Source organism: Triturus cristatus, chromosome 6 (genome assembly GCF_964204655.1).
Source record: "Triturus cristatus chromosome 6, aTriCri1.1, whole genome shotgun sequence".
Classification (NCBI taxonomy): Eukaryota; Metazoa; Chordata; class Amphibia; order Caudata; family Salamandridae; genus Triturus; species Triturus cristatus.
Window position 1 is genome coordinate 708489558 of NC_140589.1, and position 26469 is coordinate 708516026.

The window sequence follows — 26469 nt, forward strand, 5'->3', positions numbered from 1 at the left end:
GGTGCTGGACGAGGAGGATTGCACGGCTCCTGCTGGGGGACTCACCTGAGAGCCGTAAGAACCGTGGCCGCCGTCGTCTGACCCACATCCAGAAGCGTGTGCTGGCGGTGGTCTTCCCCGATATGGACAGGCGCCTACAGGAGAGGCAGCAGCAGGAAGGGGGTAGGTACATGTGTGTCAGTTGTGTGTCCCCAGCCAATGTAAGTGTGCAGTTGCATGGATACACTGCCAGGGTTTGATTGTGCAGTGCGTCAACTTCTCCACAAAGTAGCACAGTGCTGTTCTCACTCCCTCCCTTCCCCTCCTTGCAATGTGTTCCCTGGTCTGTCGCCACTCTTGCACAAGGTTATTTATGCAGGCAGTTCATGCAGGTGCCCTATGCTATCAGCATCATGTGTGGGGGTGATGTGCCACAGGTATGGGGACCTTGCGTGTGCCATGGCCAATTTCAGTCATTGTGGTGTCCATGTCACTTGGCACTGATTGTGAATCACGACATAGGGGTGTGTCTCCAAAATGTACAGCCTTCCAGCATGCATGTCCAATTGTGTGCCCTCTGACATGATGTGCCTGAGTGGGAGGCCTGCTAAGTGCAGGGACGGTTGCTTAATTTGCAGTCATGTCCATCCTGGACCATGGAGGAGTGTGGGCACTACTGTGCCCTGGGGCACCTCTTCCTAGGTATCATGTGCGTCATCCAACAATATGGCCATTCACTGTGTCTTTGCCATGGGTTGCGTAGGGTGGCATTGTACCCTGGGCTCAACTGTTAGGACCTACAGGTTGCTACATGTGTCCACTGTACAGGGGGACCCATTTTGCTTGTGCATACTCACAGTGGGCATTACCTGTGTGTGTTGTTGAGACAATCTGATGATGTTTGCCTGTCAATGATGTGTGGACATGGCCACCAGGGGCTGTGTGTTTACAGTCATGAATTAGTGGAGGCCATGTGTTTCCATCCCAGAGTAAGAGGTGTACATACTTTCTCCGTCTCAATGAGATTGTCTCAGGTGTGGGTGGTTTGTGCGTACAAGGCCTACATGTCAGAAGCTTCATCCTCCTTGCTGGGTTTAGCCTGTGTGTGATGTTTGACTGGACATACGCTCAAGGTGCAGTGACCCTGTCATGTGTGGCCTGGTTTCATGTATTGCCTTTGCAGCATGCGGCAAGAGTAAATGGATATGATTCATGCTCATCCCTTTTTGACGACGCAGTGTGGTGCAGGTGCTGTGCACATTTGTCCCCAGAGGCTGACTCCTCTCTAAAATTTCAGGTGCAGTGATTTGCTGTTGTGTCATGATCTCCATTGTGTCTCAGTGGCATGGTGGGTAGAAAAACTGTGTGTTCCATGGCCTACATGTGTACATTGTTTTGTAGGTGTTACTCCTGTTGCTTTTCAGGCTATGCAATGTGACCTATGTATATTTGACTCATGTGACATAAGTGTACAGGTGTCTGATTTTCTCCTGTCTCTTCACCTTGCCCACAGCATCGCCGGGGGACACGGAAGGAGACACTAGCACGGACCGGGAGGAGAGATTGAGCACCAGTACCAGCAGTGCTGTCCTGTCTGGCACATGGAGTGGCACGGAGGCCGAAGGGAGTGAGGCGGAGGACCTGTTGACTGCCAACACAGACTATGACGCAGACGGGTCCGAGGCTGAGCTCACAGAGGTGGCGGAGTCTGCCCCCCCAGCTGATGGCAGCCCTCCACATCCCCCCGCCACCTCAGGTTCCATCACCGGCCTCCCACATGCTCGTGGCCCTTCCCTCCGTGCTCGGTCCCCACATGTCTCCTTCCTGCCAGGCACCGCACCCCCTGCCCCTGTCACCACTGCTGCGGTGAGTGCGGAGTCTGTGGACATCCTGAGGCAGTTGCAGGTTGGTCAGACTGCGATGCTAAATGTCCTCCATGCCCACACCCAGGTGCTGACCCAGATGGAGGCATACATGGAGGGCATGTCGGCTGCGCAGTCTGACCAACGGCAGTTGCTGAGGTCCATAGACTCCACACTGACTGCAGCACTGGATCTCCTGCAGCGCTGCGTAACACCCCCTACCCCTGCCCCATCCACAATTCCCACTCCCGTGCCTGTCCCACGCACATCCAGACGTCAGCGTGCACGCACCCCAACAGACACAGGCACCACACCACCAGGGAAGTCGAAGCGCACACCTCCTGTCACGCACACACAGGGTGAGGAAGGCACACCCACTGGGTCGGGGGGGAAACGTAGAACACGCAGCCACAGTGGGAGTCCGCATTCCACACAACCCACTCCCTCCAAATCCACTCCCCTTAGCTCTCCTGGCCAACAGTCAGTGACAGCATCATCCACTGCGAGTGTGCCCCCCAGCCCCAGGATGACACCACCCCGCAAGCGGTGGAGGCGGGACCCGGCCAGGGGAGTTGAGTCCCCCACCCTGTCCACACCCTCCCCCAGTGGCGCTGCGACCCATCCCTTTGCCCCCCCCCCCTCCTTGGGGCCTGTGGTTGGATTGGGTACGGGGGAGTCGCTGGGGGAACTTGCCGACGTGTGCAGCGCCATTCTGTCCTCCACCTTTGGCGCTGGCACCCCCCCTGTGGCAGATTCATCCCTCCCTGCACCCACAACACCTACCCTTTCCCCTCCTGTCCCTGCGGTGCCTGTTTCCACCCTCCCCCCTGATGCCCCCTCTTCTGTGGATGAAATGGACTTGTGAACTGTGCAGGCAAGCTAGGGGACACACGTCCCGATGTGTACCCCCCCCCCGGACATTGCTGCTGGGCTGGCCCATGGCCCTTGTACATAGTGGACATTTTCTCTGATATATTTTCCTGCTGAATAAAGCCTTTTCTTTTTGTTTTGCACACTGATGCTTTCCTGGACTTGCTGTTGGTGCTGGTGCTCCCTGCGTTGGGGTGGTGATAATGTGTTAGGGGTCTGTGAAATGTTGGAGTGTGCTGCTCATGGGGTGTACCCTGCCATCTGCGTGCCATCACAAAGGTCTCTGCAAATGGTATTTGGTCATGTTTGCTCTCACTGTATGGTGACATTGTCCCAAGGTGTGTTCCGTCCTCTGTGGCCCAGGCCATTTTTCCTGCAGGGTGTCTCCCAAATGCTGTGCTGTGCTGTGTCTACATTTCCTGGATGTGTGAGGGTTGCCTTTCAATATAGCCATGCTGGCTCAGCGATGGCTCCGCCTGCATCTGGGGTATCACCCTTGTAGGTCACTGAACTTGTTGATGGGGTATATTGTCCGATGTCTGGGCACTGCTGGGAGTGATAGGTACACACCCCTCCTGTGTCTGGGCACTGCTGGGAGTGATAGGCACACACCCCTCCTGTGTCTGGGCACTGCTGGGAGGACCCTGCACCCACCCCTCCTGTGTCTGGGCACTGCTGGGGGTGTTTTGCACACCCCATTCTTATAGCAGGTTCGGTGCGTACATGCACGGGTGGGGGTTTGGTGCGTACATACACGGGTGGGGGTTCGGTCCGTACATACACGGGTGGGGGTTCGGGGCGTACATACTCTGCTGGGGTGGGGGTTCGGTGCGTACATACACGGGTGGTGGTTCGGTGCGTACATACACGGCTGGGGTGGGGGTTTGGTGCGTACATACACGGCTGGTGTGGTGGTTTGGTGCGTACATACACGGGTGGGGGTTCGGTCCGTACATACACGGGTGGTGGTTCGGTGCGTACATACTCTGCTGGGGTGGGGGTTCGGTGCGTACATACACGGGTGGTGGTTCGGTGCGTACATACACGGCTGGGGTGGGGGTTTGGTGCGTACATACACGGCTGGTGTGGTGGTTTGGTGCGTACATACACGGGTGGGCGTTTGGTGCGTACATACACGGGTGGTGGTTTGGTGCGTACATACACGGCTGGGGTGGTGGTTTGGTGCGTACATACACGGGTGGGGGTTTGGTGCGTACATACACGGCTGGGGTGGGGGTTCGGTCCGTACATACACGGGTGGGGGTTCGGGGCGTACATACTCTGCTGGGGTGGGGGTTCGGTCCGTACATACACGGGTGGTGGTTCGGTGCGTACATACACGGCTGGGGTGGGTGTTAGGTGCGTACATACACGGGTGGGGGTTTGGTGCGTACATACACGGCTGGTGGTTCGGTGCGTACATACACGGCTGGGGGGGGGTTCGGTGCGTACATACACGGGTGGTGGTTCGGTGCGTACATACACGGCTGGGGTGGGGGTTTGGTGCGTACATACACGGCTGGTGTGGTGGTTTGGTGCGTACATACACGGGTGGGCGTTTGGTGCGTACATACACGGGTGGTGGTTTGGTGCGTACATACACGGCTGGGGTGGTGGTTTGGTGCGTACATACACGGGTGGTGGTTTGGTGCGTACATACACGGCTGGGGTGGGGGTTCGGTCCGTACATACACGGGTGGGGGTTCGGGGCGTACATACTCTGCTGGGGTGGGGGTTCGGTCCGTACATACACGGGTGGTGGTTCGGTGCGTACATACACGGCTGGGGTGGGTGTTAGGTGCGTACATACACGGGTGGGGGTTTGGTGCGTACATACACGGCTGGGGGGGGTTCGGGGGCGTACATACACGGGTGGTGGTTCGGTGCGTACATACACGGGTGGTGGTTCGGTGCGTACATACACGGCTGGGGTGGGGGTTTGGTGCGTACATACACGGCTGGTGGTTCGGTGCGTACATACACGGCTGGGGTGGGGGTTTGGTGCGTACATACACGGCTGGTGGTTCGGTGCGTACATACACGGCTGGGGGGGGGTTCGGGGGCGTACATACACGGGTGGTGGTTTGGTGCGTACATACACGGCTGGGGTGGGGGTTCGGTCCGTACATACACGGGTGGGGGTTCGGGGCGTACATACTCTGCTGGGGTGGGGGTTCGGTCCGTACATACACGGGTGGGGGTTCGGGGCGTACATACTCTGCTGGGGTGGGTGTTAGGTGCGTACATACACGGGTGGGGGTTTGGTGCGTACATACACGGCTGGTGGTTCGGTGCGTACATACACGGCTGGGGGGGGTTAGGGGGCGTACATACACGGGTGGTGGTTTGGTGCGTACATACACGGCTGGGGTGGGGGTTCGGTCCGTACATACACGGGTGGGGGTTCGGTCCGTACATACACGGGTGGGGGTTCGGGGCGTACATACTCTGCTGGGGTGGGGGTTCGGTGCGTACATACACGGGTGGTGGTTCGGTGCGTACATACACGGCTGGGGTGGGGGTTTGGTGCGTACATACACGGCTGGTGTGGTGGTTTGGTGCGTACATACACGGGTGGGGGTTTGGTGCGTACATACACGGCTGGGGGTTCGGGGCGTACATACCAGGGTGGGGTGGGGGTTCGGGGCGTACATGCACGGGTGGCGCTTGGGTGCGTACATACACGGGTGGGGGTTCGGGGCGTACATACCAGGGTGGGGTGGGGGTTCGGGGCGTACATACACGGGTGGCGCTTGGGTGCGTACATACACGGGTGGCGGTTCGGGGCGTACATACACGGGTGGGGGTTCGGGGCGTACATACACGAGTGGGGGTTCGGGGCGTACATGCACGGGTGGGGGTACGGGCCGTACTTCCACGGGTGGGGGTACGGTCCGTACATACCCCTGCCCACGCTCTGCGTGCCTGGGTACGGGCCGTACCCATGCCTTTGGTGTGTGGGTACGGTGCGTCCCACCATTGTTGCGGGCCGTGGGGTCCGCACCGTACACAGGCCTTGGGGGCGTGGCTACGGGTCGTACCACGCGTACCCCTACATGACCCCAGCAATGCTGGTACGAGCTGTACCAAGGCCTTTCTGACGTGGGTACGGGCCGTACCGCTATTGTTGGAGTGACGTAGGGGGACGCGTGGTACGTTCCGTACCCACGCTCTTGCGGCCTGGGTAGGGTACGTACCGGTTCGCGTGACCATCCACTTCCGTTGTGGCGGACGCTTGCGTTGCTGGCCTTGCCCCCACCCCCTGGAAGTGACCAGGCCCTGATGGTCAGGTATGTCCAGGCCATGTGTGATTTGGTACCATGTGTTGGTGTTGTGTGTCCTGCCCCTGCCCCCCCCTTTGCCCCTGGTTGTTGTGCTGACCTTCTGCGGCGTCTGCGTCGGTTCCTGTACGCCAGGTGGACTGCTAGGAGGGCAGGGATGGCACGTAGGTTCGGGTCCATGTCTGTTCGTCGCGTCCAGCTGCTCCTTGCGTGTGTCGTCCTGATTTCCCGGCAGTTTTTGGCAGCCGGTAAATATTTTCCGTGCGGGATGACGTCGGTTCGAATCGTACTTCCTGGTTCGTGAAACGTAGGCTGGATGCGTACCGACGTCACGTCGGCTCCTTTCAGGATCGGAATTGTGTTTAGTTTCTGTTCGGTCGGTGTTTTGTTCGAATCGTACGGAAATGGTGTTTCCGTATGAATCGTACTTGCATTTTCGGATGGATTTCGCACCGGGTACGAGTCGGACGGAGAAAAGGCTCCGTCCGACGGTTCGTACCCGGTTTTTACCGGATCGGAATTGGCACCTAAGTATTTGTCTGAATACCTACAGGACATGTTAAAGAAGGGATTCATAAGACACTCCACCTCCCCAGTCTCCTCCCCTCTTTTTTTTATTCCCAAGAGAGAAGGAGGTCTGAGAGCGTGCCTGGACTACCGCTCCCTCAATAAGGTGACAGTGAAGAACAAATATCCTCTTCCACTCATCTCCAATCTCTTAGATCAAGTGAGGAAGGCCACCATTTTTACTAAACTTGATTTGAGAGGGGCCTATCATTTGATCAGAGACAGGGAAGGAGATGAGTGGAAGACAGCGTTTCGCACCAAGTTTGGCCTTTTTGAGTATTGCGTTATGCCGTTTGGACTATGTAACGCTCCAGCCACCTTTCAGTTTTTTATAAATGAAATATTGAGAGAATATCTGCATGTCTTTGTCATCGTATACATAGATGATATATTAATCTATTCCCAGAATGAGACAGAACATGTGGAACATGTAAGGTAGATTTTGACTCGGTTGCTTGAGAACAACCTCTTTGCCAAATTGGATAAATGTCTTTTCCATACACGTAGAGTAGCCTTTCTGGACTTTGTCATCTCCCCTGAAGGGATACATATGGATCCTGCCAAGGTGTCAGTCATTACCAACTGGGCGAGTCCCACCACAGTAAGGGAGGTTCAATCCTTTTTAGGTTTCGCCAACTTCTATAGAAGATTTATTTGTCATTTTTCTGATCTAATCACTCCCATCACCAGGCTTCTCAAGAAAGGAGTGGACTTCAACTGGGATCAAAAAGCTGAAGAAGCTTTCTAAGATCTAAAGGATCACTTTACCTCTGCCCCCATTATTCGCCATGCAGACGAGACACAACCTTATTATGTGGAAGCAGATGCCTCACAATTTGCGGTAGGAGGGGTATTGTCACAGCGAGACCCGCACACCGGTACTCTCCATCCCGTGGCCTATTATTCCAAGACCTTGTCTCAAGCTGAACAAAATTATACCATTGGAGAAAGGGAACTTCTCGCCATTAAGATGGCTTTTCAGGAATGGCGTCATTATTTGTTAGGATCACCTCATGTGATTACCATCTACTCCGACCACCGGAATCTGCAGTACTTTAGGACCGCTCGGGCTCTCACTCCTAGGCAGATGAGATGGGTGTCTTTTTTTAGTGAGTATGATTTTGTGATTCATTTTCGTCCAGGAATAAGACAAGGTAAAGCGGAGGCTTTGTCTCGTTTGGGCAAAGAGCAAAGTAACCCTGTGGAATTACCTGGGCCTATCATCCCTGAGCACAAACTCATTGCAGTAGGAGATGGAACCATGCTAGACTCTGATACATTCTTCCCTCACCTAGAACAAGCATTTGCCACAATGGATCAGGAACAATGGTTACATGATCCCCTTAATTCTATTGCCCACAATCTATTTTTTCATGACAATAAACTGTTCCTCCCTACAAAAGAAACCCAGACTTTGATTATCAAATGGTGTCACGCTTTACCCATGGCGGGACATCCGGGGCCAGAAAAGACCATACAGACGTGTCAGCGATGGTTCTGGTGGATATTGCTGACTATGTCGCCACGTGTTCAACTTGTGCCCGACAGAAGTCTACAGACTGTGCCCCTCTGGTTTTTTGCAACCTTTACCTGTACCCCATGTCCCTTGGTCCTTCATTAGCATGGATTTCATAAATGATCTACCCAAGACTAGAGGATATACCACCATATTGGTAGTAGTAGACATGTTATCCAAAATGTTGCACTTTATTCCCCTAAAGAAGGTACCCACTGCCTTAGAGCTCACACATACTTTTCTACATAACATAGTGCGCCTACATGGGCTGCCTTCTATTATTATCTCTGACAGGGGCCCCCAGTTTATTTCCAAGTTTTGGCAAGGGCTGTGTAAGGCACTCCACATAGACCATCGCCTCTCTACAGCTTATCATCCCCAAACTGATGGCCAAACAGAGAGAACGAACCAAACACTGGAACAGTACTTGAGGTGTTTAATCAGTACTATAACAGATGATTGGGTTCACGCCTTACCTTTGGCTGAGTTCGCGTATAACAATACTACTCATTCGGCCTCCAAGATTTCGCCATTTTATTTTACTTCAGGGCATCACCCCAAACTCCTTCCTTTGCATTTCCCCTCTTCTGTGCAACACACACCTGCAGTAGCAGAGCATCATGCACGACTCTTGACTATTTGGGAGCAAGCGAGACAGGAATTGATGGATGCTAAAGAAAAGATGAAAAATCAAGCAGATAAACACAGACGCCCTGCCCCTGGGTATAAGGAGGGAGATCAGGTTTGGTTATCTACTAAAAACATCAAGCTTGCTGGGCCACGCAAATTACAACCCCGATATGTAGGTCCCTTCACCATCATTAGGGTTGTCACCCCAGTGGCTCTAAAACTCCGACTCCCGCCAGAAATGCAGATCCACCCTGTTTTCCATACCTCTCTATTGAAACCTTACATACCCCCTGCAAACCCCGAACCTCCACCGCCTCCCATTAATGTGGAAGGCGAAATGGAATACGAAGTAAACAGGATAGTGGATTCTCGAAGACACAGGGGTAAATTGCAGTACTTAATAGATTGGGTGGGATACACCCCAGAGGACAGGACCTGGGAACCCGCTGACAATATGCATGCTCCCTTGTTAGTTAGGAGATTTCATGCCTTGCATCCCTCCAAGCCCAGACCGGTGGGAAGACCTTTAGGGGGGAGAACTGTTAGGGCTCGGGTACCTTGTGTCGTCCTTAAACTACCCATCCCACAATGCACCGTGAGGGAGGAGGGTTGTGTACTGTCCCATACTGCCTCTGAACAGGTCACATGATTGGGAGGGTTTTTAAGCCGTCCTTTCCGGTGCCTCAGTGCTTGGCTCTCCTGTTGTGATCCTGCCTGCCGTGTACCTGCCTGCCGTATACCTGGTTTGTGACTTCTTCCTCCTTATCGTGGAATACCCGCAGTAACTTGCCTCCTTTCCTTGGATATCCTCCACCTTTCTTAATCCTCGTTCAGGCATCAGGGGTGGTTTCGCCCGCAAGCTATCTGGCAAACCTTGTGTGTCTTCCCTGCCCCGCTTTTTGACACTCGTGAAAGACGCGGATTGTGCTACGGAGACATTATTGCTACTTTCCTTGTTTTGCCTCATCGCACACTTGTCCGCAGTTGAACATTGCGTATTGCGTGAAAGTTTGTGCCTTGGATGATCCCGTACTGTTCCTCCCCTGGACCTGGCATCCAATCAGAACGCGAGGACGTGTTCTTTCTCATTTGAACACTTCCGCACACCCCTATCGAGTGCCCCTCATTTCATTTGGAAGTCTCAGTAAACGCGAGGTCGCGTTTCCTTTAATTTGGACATTGCCAAACTTAAGTTACCGGGCCCCAGCCTTCTCCTTTGTAATCATTTGGAAACGCGAGGACAAGTTTCAATTAACGGACACAAAATTCTTTATAGAACGCCAGAACGCGTTCTTTCTCTGCCGCTGCATCATCCTGTACACTCTGCATCGGCCAGTGTTTAGTTTGCGCACCTACTGTCAAGAAAAACAGGCGGTGTATATAATTTGAAGAGACTACTGCAGTTCAACTCACATCAGCCTTTTTTGGTACTTCAAGTAAGTATGGAGCAGTACACAACCTAGAGGGTTTATTTTCAGTAAATAGCTTGGGTATATGTTTCAATCTTGTCTATGCATAATAATTTTCCCTTTTTTGTCTTTTGCCCTGTATATAGATTCTACGTCTATTTGTCCCGGACCTCTATCTTTTGGCAGTTGAGAGACTATTCTGAGGGGTCTCGTTTGTTTCTCCATTTTTTGAGGACACGGTTCCTACTCTAGTGTATGTTACTTGCTACACTGGGTGGAAGGTGTCTTTGAGAAAAGGTGAGGCGTTCTCATCGCTCCTGGGGAAAAGGTTTCTGCCTGGAAAGCCAGTCTACGCCCGACACGTGCAGAGAGAAGCATAGATGTGCAACATATTTATGTACATATGTTGCATCCCTGTGCTTCGGAAGTACTATAGCACACTGCAGTTAAAGAGGTTACTGTGTGATGCTACAGCACTTCCTCACAGTTCTGCACTTACATTCACCTTACGCTATTAATGCATTCATTCAGTCAATTACGTTCTACACATACATTCATCTAAACTTTCACACACCAACAAACAAATATATAGCTCTTTTTTTAAACCATGAAAGTTAGTTCTTTCAATAACTTTTTTTTTTCTTCTTTTTACTTTTATATATTTTTTTTTTTGAACAATTTTAAAAAAAATTGGGATTTTCTTGAAAAAAAAAGGAAAAAACAGAACTGGAGGAACAAAACAATGAACTTCAGGGGGAAAAAAACTAGCAATGGTGACTTTCTTGCTTGCGGCAGATTAGATCAATAGACTGCTCCCCGTAGCATATAGTAGCATTGCATTTTATGCAGAGCACTTTCAAATATTGGAACAGCGGATGGATGCCCAAATTTTGTGCAGAAGGATGCACTCTTGAAGTGCTTGACTTCGATGAATCCGAAGGAGCAGGAACGACTCTCATCCTTCGGCATTCCTCCCGAGCAAGGTTTACTGGATGAAGGGTCCTTAGATGTTTCATCATGCTCGCAGTTCCGCATGAATATTTTTTGTTTGGATCCCCACGAGACAGTGCTCTCTGGCAGATCTTGCAGGTCACCAAGGTGGCATTGGTCTTTGTTTGCCCCTCAGGATATGTGAAAAATGTCCACACCACAGATGAAAAACGTGGTGTGCGTGGTGGCTCTTCCAAAAAATCATCCTCTCATGAATGAGAAGATCCAGGAGATGCCTGCTGCCCTGAAGCCATTGTTTGTTAAGAAAAAAGTTTGAGCTAAGTGAAAAACCTAGTCAAAAAAGCTTCTACTCTGCAAAGAGATGCTCCTCCAAAGAAGGTCAAAGAATAATGATTGAAATGGGGGGGGGGGTCTTTCAATAGTTAGAACAGGAAGTGTTATGAACCAATCAAATCTCTTTTTTTCAGGTCACATGGGATCCACGCACCGTGCGCTTACGTAGCACGCACCCAGCGCGCATCCGCGAAATTGAATTTAAAAAGAATATAGGTTTATATGTAAAAATATATTACTTTTATGAGTAGTTTAGTTTGTCTTCAATTAATATTCACATAAAATATATATATATATGTTTTTTCAAATGTTAAATATTTTGCGGGATTCTGGCACCCACCGCGTCTTGCACGCACATGACGCATCACGGAAGCACGCAAGCATCGCGTAACGAGCATCGTACGTTTCGCGTATAGGCTTGGAGTCGCGTACCGGTCGCATTGCAACCACGCACCAAACACGCACCCAGCGCTTACCGTACGCGGATGCTTACGCGTAGGGGTCAAGAAGGGTGCGCATAGGGTGTGCGGATCCCAAAAAACTGGAGAAAAAAATAAAAATAACGTTTTAAAAATATAATTTAAAAAATATTTTAAAAATATATAAAAATATATTTTAAAACATTAACAAGTTTTTTTTTAAAGACCCAATAAAAACAAATAATATTTTTTAATTTTTAAAAGAATTAATTGAAAAAATAAGTTTAAAAAAGTGATAAAAATGAATTTAAAAAAACATAATTAAAGGAATTGACACACTGAAATTGAAACATTTAGAAATTCAATGAAAATCATTAAACATCATAGCTTTAGAGATAAATTCTAGATAGGAATTAGCATTTAAAAAACCTTTGAAATTCACTGAAAAAACCATAGGTTTCATGCACGTTATAGTTAGGAATAGGCATTTAAAAAACCTTAGAAATTCACAGAAAAAAACATAGGTTTCAGTGGTGTTATACTTAGCTGGACATTTTCCTCATACAAAACCCTAGAAATTCCCCCGTTATAGTTAGTTCAGCTAACTATAACTCGCGCGCCCCCACAATGCACTGCTGATGACGTCACATATTACATCACTCATGACATGGTCAGTGACATCACTCATGACATCACTGATAACATCTCAAATGACATCACTGATGACATCACTGATGACGTCATCCATATAATAAATTAGTGCATCTTCTCACACCCTAATATAACCTTTGATACACCGACTCAAAATTTCAGACGGCCATTCTCAAAACCATAGATACTCCAATACCAATAACTACATACCCATTCATTGACTCTTAGGTCTACACACACCTCCACTCACTCACCTGTAGAGTCCCTCATACTTACAGTCACTCAGTACAGGACAATCATATGCATTTATACACCTATATAGACACTCAGACACCGTCAATCATCCATAGACATACTCACACACCTAGTCAATCATGCAAATAATTAATCACACTCCAATTTACTCACCTATACAGTTATACACATACAAGTTCACTTACTCATAAAAATACTACCACATTCTTACGCTCTTATACAATTACTGATAAAAGCACACACTCATCCATACAGCCACTCTCACAATCACACACTCTCACATATACTCAGTTATATACTCTTACACATATATACCCTGCCTTTCACATATGTAGTTACTCACACATGTACCACTGAGATATACATTCAATCACTAACACACCCATACATACACTCACCCAACCATACAGTCCATCACAGATGCACTCTTAAATCCATGCACCCATAGAATCACCCACTCACACATCTATGCACAGAGTCACACACACCCTACCCACACAAACACTCAGGCACCCATACAGATACTCAGACAACCAATCAATAACCCATATAGACACTCATATAGCTATTCACAAAACCATGCAGCCACTTATACACCAACAGACAGACAGAGACAGACATTTACACAGTTTAGTTCCACACCTAGAAAATCATCCATTCACACACTTATACACCCACTCATTCTTCCATAGGTCTTTCCCTATATATATTAAACATATTAAAACTTTAAGAAACACAGACTCACTGGATGACGTCATCAGTGATGTCATTTGAGATGTTATCAGTGATGTCATGAGTGATGTCACTGACCATGTCATGAGTGATGTAATATGTGACGTCATCAGCAGTGCATTGCGGGAGCGCGCGAGTTATAGTTAGCTGAACTAACTATAACGGGGGAATTTCTAGTGTTTTGTATGAGGGAAATGTCCAGCTAACTATAACACCCCTGAAACCTATGGTTTTTTCAGTGAATATACATATATATATTTATATATATATTCAGCTCCAGACTCCACCGGGTAATCGTACCCTCAAAGGACGACAGCACTCTCGGAGGCGCGGTTCAGTAAATTTTATTCACAACGGACTCAGGGCATACAGACGTCTTGCGGCAACTGACTTTCTCGATGTTAACCGAGAACGCCAGGGCCGCCATCTTTTTATACATGTATTCAACAAGTTCAGTGTGCATTTCCGGGTACTCAACATAGTAGAGGGACAACATGATAAAATCACACCAGGCTTAGGTGCTTTTATTGTAAACCGATTACGATGCATTACGCCCATGCAAGGCGCTAATAAAGTTATGGATGATCCATAATTCAATATGGTATTATACATTTTTGCAATGACTTGAGTTGCTGGTTCTGCTATGAATTTTTATGGCAGGGCAGGCACTGAGATTCCGAACCGTATGTGCATATTTAAAAAGGCAGAATCACAGTACTGACGATATGGTGTGATTTTATCATGTTGTCCCTCTACTATGTTGAGTACCTGGAAATGCACACTGAACTTGTTGAATACATGTATAAAAAATTATGGCGGCCCCGGCGTTCTCGGTTAACATCGAGAAAGGCGGTTGCCGACACACGTCTGTGTGCCCTGAGTTCGATGTGAATAAAACTTACGGAACCTCACCTCCGAGAGTGCTGTCGTCCTTTGAGGGTACGATTACCCGATGAAGTCTGGAGCTGAATGTTTATGCGGACGCACCCCCGCACTGACTGGCACCCGTACGAGAGTGCATTGGGCTGGTGATTTGGAAGCTGGAAACATATATATATAGAAAAGCAGTGTGGTGATTGCAATGATGGGGTGGAAAACCAAACCCCAGAGAGACAGAAGGAGCAATGAGCCTGTTCAATGGTGAAGCAGGAGAGGCAGGTTGTGTGGTGAAGGCTGGATGCAGAAAAGAGTAATGGAATCTGGGATGACAGACTGTCATCATGTTATAATTCATTGGGATATTGTGCTGTTTTTGTGTTGGGCTGGGACATCTGCACAGACCTGTGAGAGTGGACAAGCTGAAGTAAACCCCAAATAGTAATGGTGGCTGTCCCTCTACCCCACCCTCACTGACGATGAAAATGTGTCTGTATGGCTAGTGCAGGCAATTCCCAAGATTTATGGGAGGACACATGCCTAACAAACTGTAATAATGTGCTGTCTAGTACTATTCAATGTACATGTTTGCATCTCCACTTCATATCATCTCCTAGTTCCTCGTATCACTCTGAATCTATCTAACCACACACACACACACACACACACACTGCACTATTCTGTTCACTCAACCTCATTTTAAAGATGCTGCGGTACAATCAAAATGTTCTCTTTTATCTGCTGCGCCTTGAGCTAGGTTTGGACTATACAAATGCAAATGATTGTAAATGAGGGAGCTATTTGGAAGAATAACAAATCAGTGTTGTATTCGTTTGTGTTCTCAAGACTGTAGATCCCTTAGAAATCAAGTTGTCGTTAATCTAGAGCTTTCTGATTAGCAATTATTCTACAGGTATTTTATGTTTCAGTGACATTACTGCCAGGCGACTCTTTAATATTACCTTGAGATGTGCGGCTGAATTACCTCTTTTCTTTTTAACTTTAAAGAGTTCTTAAGGAAATATATACACGTTCATACCTTTAATTTGCCCTTTAATAGGCAAGAGGCAAAATCATAAGTCTGATTTGACATCTAAAATCGCTTGTGAATTTAATCATTTTATTTAAAACATTTGGACTTTTTGTTCAGATCTCCTCTTCCTTCAAATATTTAGAGTGAATTACTTTTCAACAAGTGTCTCTCCTGTAAAAGTCTGATGGCATTAGAGAAATTAAGAAGTAGTGAAGTGTGAGAGACCATTTGTTTTAACATTTCTAGCACAAAGATGTGTAGTGATTTTCACATAATGAGAAAAACAATGCAGGACAAGCACCCATGAGCTTACAGGAACAAAAAAGCAGTTAACCGAGAAAACATTATTGTTCTGACAAACATTCCATGGCAGCAATGTTTCTAAACAACATTTCAATGGTTACTATTTATGAAAAATAGGAAGAGGAGCAGGGGACACAGACTATAGAGTAGGACAGGGTTTTTGCAAGATTAGGAGTACCAGTTAGGCATCAGGGTTTGCAAGTCTGAACTCAATAACACTTTGTAATACTCTGATGACTGTATCTACAACTCACAGGCGGTTACCTTGCATTAGTGGTAGTACTCTTCACTACTTCAGATTATTATAGCAGGTGTCTTGGTTTGCAATGGTAGTACCTGGCATATGGTAATAGTATTTCAGTATCCAATCACAGCACTGGTAGCACATGATGGTTTTGCTCCTGTCTATGACAAATGTCTGGACTCCACGATGCCGGCATACAAGGAAATGCCCTAGACTGGATACACTCATTCCTCACAGGCAGACCACAGAGAGCCTACCTCTCTACCTACCTCTCAAAACCAACAGAGACCAGATGCGGAGTACCCCAAGGATCCTCTCTCAGCCCCAACCTAACGGGTGAGAAGAGCGCTTTACAAACCCCTGATTGCTTGATTTATTCTTCACTGGGATGGTTTTAGTAAAACTAAGGGATTGGTTTTCTGGCTCTTTTGTATTTTAGCATCTTGAGCTTTTCTGAGGTTGGTGGAATCACAGTACTGACCATATTTTATCATGTTGTCCCTCTACTATGTTGAGTAACCGGAAATGAACACTGAACTTGTTGAATACATGTATAAAATGATGGCTGCTCCATCGTTCTCAGTTAACATCGAGAAAGGTGGTTGCTGAAACGCGTCTGTGTGCCCTGAGTCCATTGTGATTACAGCTTATGGAACTCGCCCCAAGAGTGCTGTCGTCCTTTGAGGGTACGATTACCCGGTGGAGTCTGGAGCTGAATGTTTATGAGGGTGCACCCATGCACTGACAGGTACCCATACGTGAGTGCATTGGGCTAGTGATTTCGAAGCTGGAAATATATATATATATATAAATATATAAATCATATATGGGCACACACACATGCAAAGCAGTGTGGTGATTGCAATGATGGGGTGGAATACCAAACCCCAGAGAGACAGAAGGAGCAATGAGCCCGTTCAATGGTGAAACAGGAGAGGCAAGTTGTGTGGTGAAGGCTGGATGCAGAAAAGAGTAATGGTATATGGGATGACAGACTGTCATGATGTTATAATTCATTGGAATATTGTGCAGTTTTTGTGTTGGGCTCGGACATCGGCACAGACCTGTGAGGGTGGACAAGTTGAAGTAAACACCAAATACTAATGTGGGCTGTCGCTCTACCCCACCCTCACTGACGATGAAAATGTGTCTGCATGGCTTGTGCCATGCTGGGGCTTTTGTATGACTTGTTACTCAGGACAAGAGAGAGACAGGCCAATATGGCTGTGATAGGAGTCTTCAGGTGGACTTGGCAAGCTACCCACAGCAGGCAATTCCCAAGACTTATGGGAGGACAAATTCCTAACAAACTGTAATAATGTGCTGTCTAGTACTATTCAATGTACATGTTTGCATCTCCACTTCCTATCATCTCCTAGTTCCTCTTATCACTCTGAATCTATCTGACCACACACACACACACACACACACAAACTCTGCACTATTTTGTTCACTCAACCTCATTTTAAAGATGCTGCTGTACAATCAAAATGTTCTCTTTTATCTGCTGCTCCTTGAGCTAGGTTTGGACTATACAAATGCAAATGATTGTAAATGAGGGAGCTATTTGGAAGAATAACAAATCGGTGTTGTATTCATTTATGTTCTCAAGACTGCAGATCCCTTATAAATCAAGTTGTCGTTAATCAAGAGCTTTCTGATTAGCAATTATTCTACAGGTATTTTATATTTCAGTGACATTACTGCCAGGCGACTCTTTAATATTACCTTGAGATGTGCGGCTGCATTACCTCTTTACTTTTTAACTTTAAAGAGTTCTTAAGGAAATAAATACACGTTCATACCTTTAATTTGCCCTTTAATAGGCAAGAGGCAAAATCATAAGTTTGATTTGACATCTAAAATCGCTTGTGAATTTAATCATTTTATTTAAACCATTTGGACTTTTTGTTCAGATCTCCTCTTCCTTGAAATATTTAGAGTGCATTACTTTTCAACAAGTGTCTCTCCTTTAATAGTCTGATGGCATTAGAGAAATTAAGTAGTGAAGTGTGAGAGATCGTTTGTTTTAACATTTCTAGCACAAAGATGTGTAGTGATTCTCACATAACGAGAAAAAACAATGCAGGACAAGCAGTCATGAGCTTCCAGGAACAAAAAAGCTGTTAACCGAGAAAACATTATTGTTCTGACAAACATTCCATGGCAGCAATGTTTCTAAACAACATTTCAATGGTTACTATTTATGAAAAATAGGAAGAGGAGCAGGGGACACAGACTAAAGAGTAGGACAGGGTTTTTGCAAGATTAGGAGCACCAGTTAGGCACCAGGGTTTGCAAGTCTGAACTCAATAACACTTTGTAATACTCTGATGACTGTGTCTACAACTCACAGGCGGTTACCTTGCATTACTGGTAGTACTCTTCCCTACTTCAGATATTATAGCAGGTGCCTTGGTTTCCAATGGCAGTAACTGGTATAAGGTAATAGTAATTCAGTATCCAATCACAGCACTGGTAGCACATGATGGTTTTGCCCCTGTCTATGACAAATGCTCCAATAGTGAATGAAAACAGTACCCTGCATTGGATCACGGAATCGGATAAAATCATACATTGCTGAATCGTTTTTTAAAACTGCAATTGGGTCTTAAGTTCGAGAAATAATTTGAAGCGTGACACACTGCGATCCATTAATTAAACTGGTGAGGTCACCTGTAATGGCTAACCAGGAAGAGCATACACACGCATGTGCCTCTATCATAAGTGCAATTGTGCCCTAAACTTTAAGCTATTCATTGAATGTTATAATTAATTATGCATATTAGTGTAATAAGAGTTCCTTCTCTCTCTGACTTTACATACATTATCATTGTATTACATAGAAGAAATTCTAATTTATTTGTGTTCTGTTATATTGATTTGTATAGCGCACTAATCACCAAGAGGGTTTCCGGGTGTTTGAGCAGGTGTGTAGGATTGTGTTTCCGAAGGGGCTTTCACAAAGAGCCCAGTCTTCAGCTTCATGCGGAACTCAAGAAGCGAGGAGGAGGCTTTGATGTGTTGGGGAAGGTCATTCCATGTCTGGGGTACAATGTAGGAGAATGAGCGACCTCCAGTTTTGTTTTTGAGGATGCAGGGAATGAGTGAGTGTGAGGCAGAGGGCAGTTGTCTGATGAGTTGGTGAAAGTTTATGCAGCTGTTCAGGTAATCTGATCCTGTGTTGTGCAGAGCTTTGCATGTGTGCATGAGAAGTTTGAATTGTCTGCACTTGTGAAAGAAGAGCCAGTGAATCTTCCTGAGGTGCAATGTGATGTGGGTGAAGTGTCTCAGACTCTGGCAAACCTCAGAAAAGCTCAAGATGCTAAAACACAAAAGAGCCAGGAAACGGATCCCTTAGTTTTAATAAAGCCATACCAGTGAAGAATAAATCAATCAATCAGGGGTTTGTAAAGCGCACTTCTCATCCGTTAGGTTGGGGCTGAGCGAGGATCCTTGGGGTACTCCGCATCTGGTCTCTGTTGGTTCTGAGAGGCAGAGTAGGAGTCTGACTCTCTGTGGTCTGCCTGTGAGGAATGAGTGTATCCAGTCTAGGTAATCACTAAGGAGCAGTACCTCCTTAGTGATTACCTGATTGACTTTTCGGAGCATAGGTACTGGACCATTAATTAGCTCCTGGTCCCCCCCTCTTCCCCTTTTTGACGCTGTATCCAGTCTAGGGCATTTCCTTGTATGCCGGCATCGTGGAGTCTGGTCACTAGTGTGCAGTAGGAGACGGTGTCGAAAGCCGCTGCATAGGTCCAGGAGGATGAGGGCTGCCATTTGGCCCTGGTCAAGAAGGGCGTGGATGACATTAGTGGTGGCAAGGAGAGCGGTCTTGCTGCAGTAGATGTTGCAGAAACCGGATTGGGAGATTTCTAGGACATTGTTGGCTTTGAGGAAGTATGCTAGCTGGGTATTGATGGCTTTTTTCGATGACCTTGGCTGTGAATGGAAGCAGCGAGATGGGCCTGAAGTTCTTGAGGTCCATCGGGTCTGATGGAGGGTTTCTTCAGGAGGGGGTTGACGTGTTTCCAGTCTTTGGGGAATGTGGCAGTCTCGAGAGAGCAGTTGATCATTCGACGCAGCTCGGGTGGAAGATGTGGGGTGGACAGGGGTCTGAGGGTGCACCGGAGTGGATGTTCCTCATGGTCTTTAGGGTGTCTTCTGTCATGAGTGGGGTCCAGGTGAGTAGGGTCTGTTGAGTGGTATTGCTGGGTATGGAAATTGAGGCGGTGCAAAGCTCTTGGTCATTGAAGTTGTCGTAAAGCATCTTGATCTTCAGGTGAAAGAAAAGCTGAGTCTGTTGCATAGGTCTTGGGAGGGTGGGACATCTGTTGTTTCGCTTTCAGGTTTTGCTAATTCCTGTATGATGGAGAAGAGTTCCTTGGAGTTGTGGGTGTTGGAGAGTATTCTGTCTTGGAGGAAGTTCCTCTTTGTGGATTTGATGAGCTGGTGGAGTTGGTGGTGTGCTGTGGTGGTGGCTGTTCTGTAGGCGGTGCGTGTTTCAGGGGTTTTGCTGTTTCTCCATGTCTTTTCACATCATCGGCAGGAGCACTTGGATTCTTGGAGTGCCATGGTGAACCAGCTTGCTTTCTTGGTGTGTTGTCCTGTAGCCTTCTGGAGTCTTCTGGAGGGGGGCGAGTGTGTCCGCACAGTTGGTGATCTATCGGTGGAGGTTGCTTGCCACGGTGTTGGCATGGTTGGGGGTGGAGTGCTGGTGTGGGCGAAGGTGAGGTATTCTCCGATTACTTTTTTCCAGCTTCTGCGTGGGAGAACAGCTACAAACTCTTCATTCATTGCTGTGCCCTAAATGCAATTCCTGAAGGAGCTAACTTGATAGGAACCAGCATTGGAGTTATTTTATATCTAGGAGGCATTGCAAAATTCCACACTATTTGTATATTTTGCTTTTCTCTTCTATTTTGTAATGAACACTGTGCAGTGTTTCACCTTGTAGGAGTTCCTTGTGTCTGCGGAAAGCAGAATTTCTTCCACATTTTACAGGATATGCCGCAAATGACAGGCAGGAAGAGTCTCCAAGCACTACTGATGGAAAATATATTGTAAAAGGGTAATCATAGGAAGCAAACACATCATGCACATATATTATTGTAGTATTTCCCCAGCTGTCTTAACAGTATTTCCAGCTCCCTTTAGTAGAGCTTTGGTACCCTTACTGCTCTTTCTTTCTAAGCGGCTTCTCCCCTCGATTCAGTGAGTGTCTACCAGGGCCATGCATACCCATGGTGTACATTTGGGGCTTGCCTGATCTATGCATCACTTATTACTAAAAGACATACCAGTGTCAAGTCATGACCTACACCTTTTGGTATCACATCAGTGCCAACTAGTGTAAAGGTTAAGTATTACTGTTTGGCCAAAGCTTTTATTGTTAATTTTCTTTTGTTAGTCCTGTGAGAGTTTTAAGTAGAAGAAAAAGCATTTGTTAAACTCGCAACTGTCAGAAACAACAACTTGTCTGTTCCGTTTAAAAGGTGCTGCATAAAACAGCGAACACTGAAGCATTGAACCACTGCAGGCTAACCTGAAACATTCCTTTTCAACGTGAGTAAACCATGCTGCTTTTGTACTTCACTTGGTGTTTAAAGATGGCAACGCATACCAACTTAGCATCTAGAGTACCTGGATACAAGAATTCTTACTTATTCTGACTTACCTATGATACTCCACAGATTGAGCTCTGGGTACTCATGATGGGCCAGTTGAATATAATGTTAACATCCTTCTTGAAGAACGTTTACTTACCTAGGTGTTCTTGCCATACAGAAGGTGGGCCATGGTTTCTCAGGTTGTTACTCTCAAAACAGTGAATTGGCCTGGAGTTTCCATGATTGTAGTGAAAGAGGCGCTCTTGTGGTTTGGCGCCCTATGATGACCTTCAACTACCACCATTTTAACTGACTTTAGTGTGTTTTTTTTATCCTAGCCTTAATGGAGAGCAGTCCTGCATATGCCTGCTTCTCTTCTGTCATTTAGTGGGAGCTGTCACGGAGTAGAACAGTACTATTGGCTTTGACATGGCATCATGACATATTGTTTTCTGACTTTGACTATTGGCTTTGACATGGCGTCATGTCTGACTTTGCCTTACTCCTGAGTGCTTGCAAGTTGTTTGGGTTATGAGAATTATGAGCTCTTACTATCGGCTTTGACATGGCCTCATGTCATCTTGTTTTCTGACTTTTCCTTGCTTCTGCGTGCACAGAATTATAAGTGCTTACTATTGGCTTTGACATGGCCTCATGTCTGGCTTTGCCTTGCTGCTCGCACGTAGCTGCAAAGTGGAGAGGGCAGGTTTCTGCTCTTCACCTGTTTTTCGCTCCTCAATGACCAGAGTAAACTGGATATTATTTGTGGAATGTTCAACTTGGCCAGCCTCCGTCTTGGCCTTGATGCAGACAGGTACAGCCAGCTCGGTCCTTTCTCATGATAAGGGGTGAGGTTTTCTAGAAGCTTCGCCTCACGTTGACAAATAGTATTAAAGCTGGGAACCTGCAGGGGGCAGGTGGAAGTTCACCACAGAATAGACAATTGCTGTGGAGGTGACGGAACTTGAGTCCTGACTGAACTCCTTCCTGGGATATTGAATGGCTTCCCTAGCTGGAGTTGGCAAGGATGATGCAAATTCAGTCGGTGAGGTGTTCCTAACCATTTATATGTATATATTTTGTAGTCTTTGCTACTTGTATATATACTGCATTTTATTTTAACTGTTTATTGTAGTTAATTGGCATTTGGGAATCTGCATTTACTGATATATTTGGCCTACCATTCATTAATAAACTTGTGTGTGTGTTTTAAATGTTAAATGCACCTGAATTTGTTTTCTTGCCTCGAACAAGGGGAGTGAAGCGTCCTTTCCTCATCTTTAGCGGGTGCTGTTCAAAGTGTATTATTTAAAGGTGCAGTGGTATATTTGCCTCCAAAGTGGGAGTGCAGGGTTTGGGTATGTCCTTTTAGCGAAAAGCACATTCATTACATCTTGGCGTCATTCTCACAGGATTCGAACGATGAAATTTTAAAAGGGGAAAATGCTTTCTAACATGCTTACAGAGTCCCAGATGCCAACTGAGTTATTTCAAAGGGAACTGGTCTCTCTCAAAGAAGGAAAACAATTTGGTATTTCAGACAGAGACAGTGGTGTCATCTTGAATGTGTTGTTTAGCATGTATCAAAAATTTGAACATTTAGAACAACAATGTAGTGAGCTGAAAAGAGAGTTGGCTGATGTTCAATTTGAATATAAGTCTTTGAAAACAGAATTAAACATGTACCAGGCTCTGCAGCCGTTTGCTTTGACCAGTGATGAGTCATATGTGAAAAATGTGAACTTAGAGAACGTGCCAGTTAATCTGGAGGCTTCACAGATGGTCTTAATTCATTCTTTTGAGGAGGTTATTCAGCCAGAAAGGGATGTGCAGGAAAATAAACAGACCAGTTTTTTAGACTTAACGATCGCTGGTTGCAGGTATAAATCAAACATGTCAGTGAATGATGAATATTGCTTTACATGGAAAGACACTATTTTCAAAAAGGAAATGAAGCAATGTGTTTCTGGATCTGCACAACAGACTGTGCAGAATGTTTCAAACATGTGGTTAATTCAGAAGTGTGACAGTGTATCTTGTTTGCCATTCCAAGAGCAGTGTGCTCTTTATAGTTATTGTGAAGAACAGGGAAAGAAAATTATGCTTTTAAAGTTGTGGACTGTAACATTTCTTAACACTGAACAAATACAGATGCTTTTGTGCTTTTGCGCATTAAAAGATACTGAGCAGAAGGCAATAGAACACAATGTGATTTATCAATAGGAGAAAGCCAATGTTATAAAATGGCATATACAGACAGAAACTGTAGTTTTGCATGAACAGTTTGTGCAGGTCCCAATAGAAAGTCCAGGGGTGGATTTTGGGACACAGGATTCCCCAGTGAAGTGGCAGATTGTACTGCAAAGCGCAGCTACTGTGCATGACAGAACATTTAGTTCCCTTACAGATGAAAAAGCTAAAATCTTGGAGACAGAGGTGGTGACACACAATTCAGATTTGGTGTGCATAACTAAATACTAGCACCTAGAAGATAAGGACCATACAAACAGGTGGGCAGAAAATGAAGGGATGAGTATCCCCCTAGATTTACTCAGAACTGAGATTCCTATGTGTCAGAATGCAACAAGCCAGACCAGTCCCACAGAAGGTGAAGGGCGTGTTGAAGAAAGGAAAATTACCAGAGCAGACAGTCCAGCTGGATTGCCTTGGACTTCTGCCAATTGATAAAGGGATCATGTATCCAGCAGTGAGTGGAGAAATAATCAGGAAGGAGACTGCCCCAGCCCTTCTTACTGTGCAAGAAAAAAGAGAGTTTCATCCCTATACCAAGAATTCAGAGGCTAAAGCGTGGGTAGAACTCTCAGACAATTCCCCAGAGCCAGCAGTGAACCGTGCAGACAGGAATGAAAATATTGTGCCTTTAGACTTAAAACTGTTGCGGGGATTCTGCTCATGCACAGAACTATGTACAGGAAACCAGGACCTCAGTGAATTGTGGTGTACCAAAAAACTCACCTCAGTACCTAGAACCCCTATCCAACTAGCATCAGTGTCTCATTCGTTCTCCGTACTATATCGAAGCTACCAATGATTAGACAACCCAGAAAAAGCGACTTAGAATACTCTCAGGAATGGTGGGAATCAAGAACACCTTTTTTGTTTTTATTCTCATATCAGTCCACAACGTGAGTAATTAGAGACACGGAAAAGTTTAAAATGTTTATTTTTAACTACGTGCTCTATGATTCAGTACTTTGGCTAACATAAGCAAACAAATGATCAGAAGTAAAACCATCAGCAAACAAAGGGAGAAATCATATTATAATGATAGTGGAAACAGGTCCTATAATACCTTGTTTACCACCCTCCCCTGGCTAGTAAGCTAGTTTTATAATAATAATAGAAGGTCTCTAGGTTTGAATGGGGAACCCCATACCTCCAAGATCAGCTTAGGTGAATAACATCACAGGATCAGCACTGCTCACTGTGTCTGGAAAGGTTTTCTCCAAGAGTGCCAGAATCATGCAATTAAAGGCACCCGAGTTTCAGATATTTGCAGCTGTGTGCTTGTTGTGTCTAGAGCGTGGGCCGATCAACCTGAATTCAACAGCATACATTGTTATTTGACCTTGGCGGTTTCTGCACACAGTGTTCAGACTAAGGTCGCGGTGCACGTCTAGGGATGTGAAAAACAGACCGTTCTCATTTGAAGAAAAGCAAGCAAGCAGTTTTACTTATAATAACAGCTACCTGTCGTGTGCAAAAGCAGCAAAGTGGCAAGATGGCGTTAACATCTAAAATGCTTATGTTAACATAGCAATGTGTACAGGCAAAACCCTGTCTTCACAACACCCTCCCTTGATCGGACCTTGATCGGACCACGAACAAAACAGGGAAGCAATATAGGAACGCAGAGTTCAAGTTCGAATGAACCAGAACCAAATTCATATGTTGCCAATCCGCATAAATGGTAGTGAAAAGTTCGAAATTATGTATTGCGAAAATATAAAAAAACAAAAAGATCAATCAGGGCTGGTATACAGCCCATTCTGGAGTAAAAAATTAAAATAAAAAATAAAATTGAGTAGGTACGTGCGGAAGATGGAGAACTGCCAATTTAATCCATCAACGTATAGGCACAGTATGTTGCAACAGCCTCCAAGAGGAAGTCATTGTAATCCTCAGTAAATGATTCAGCCATCCATATCTAATAAATTAAACGAACAGACATGTTCTTCAATAACCGGAGCCTCTAGCAGCATCAGAGGACAACTTGCGTGTTCCTCGAGATAACTTCGCGCCAGGAAGTCATGGTCTGCAGCATATATATCCCAATTTCCTAGGATTCCATGCGCAGATGCACAGACCATAATCCCGATACCAGAACAGTCCAACTCATGAGCCACTAAGGGACTCATCAGTCGATCATAATCCGGGGCAGGAGACGCCATGATCGACAGGCACAAATCCAGAGCCCATTCAAACGAACAATCTAGGCAATGGAAAACAGGTTGCATGCAAGTAAAGTATGAAAACCGGAATGACATTCCATAGGCTACGCTCAAAGTGGCCAGAGGCAGTGTTCTACAGTATTCAAGCATCCAGTTGCGCAGTTGGAGCAGCCGGGGCTGGCTGTCGTGTGATACAGATCATGCAGCCATTGCGGAGCAAACAAACCAACAGCAGCACACCAGCAGTCAAGGCGAAGAATAGCAGAAGCCCGTCGAAGACGCTGGAAAAAATAGAATGAAAAAAAGCCGGTATCACACCAAATATTGTTTGGAACGAGGTCACAAGGCCGGAGCCCACAACTTTGAAAAAATTCGCCAAGCCAGTTATTGACGAGGCATTGAATATAGTGTGAATCAGAGCACCGAAATGAAGTGGGAGATCAGTATTTAAAAGAGCATGCAGCTCGGTGCGGGTGTTAGCTACGTGAAGGACAAATATTTCCTGAGAGGAAGTTAGGGCGATTTCTTTTTGAG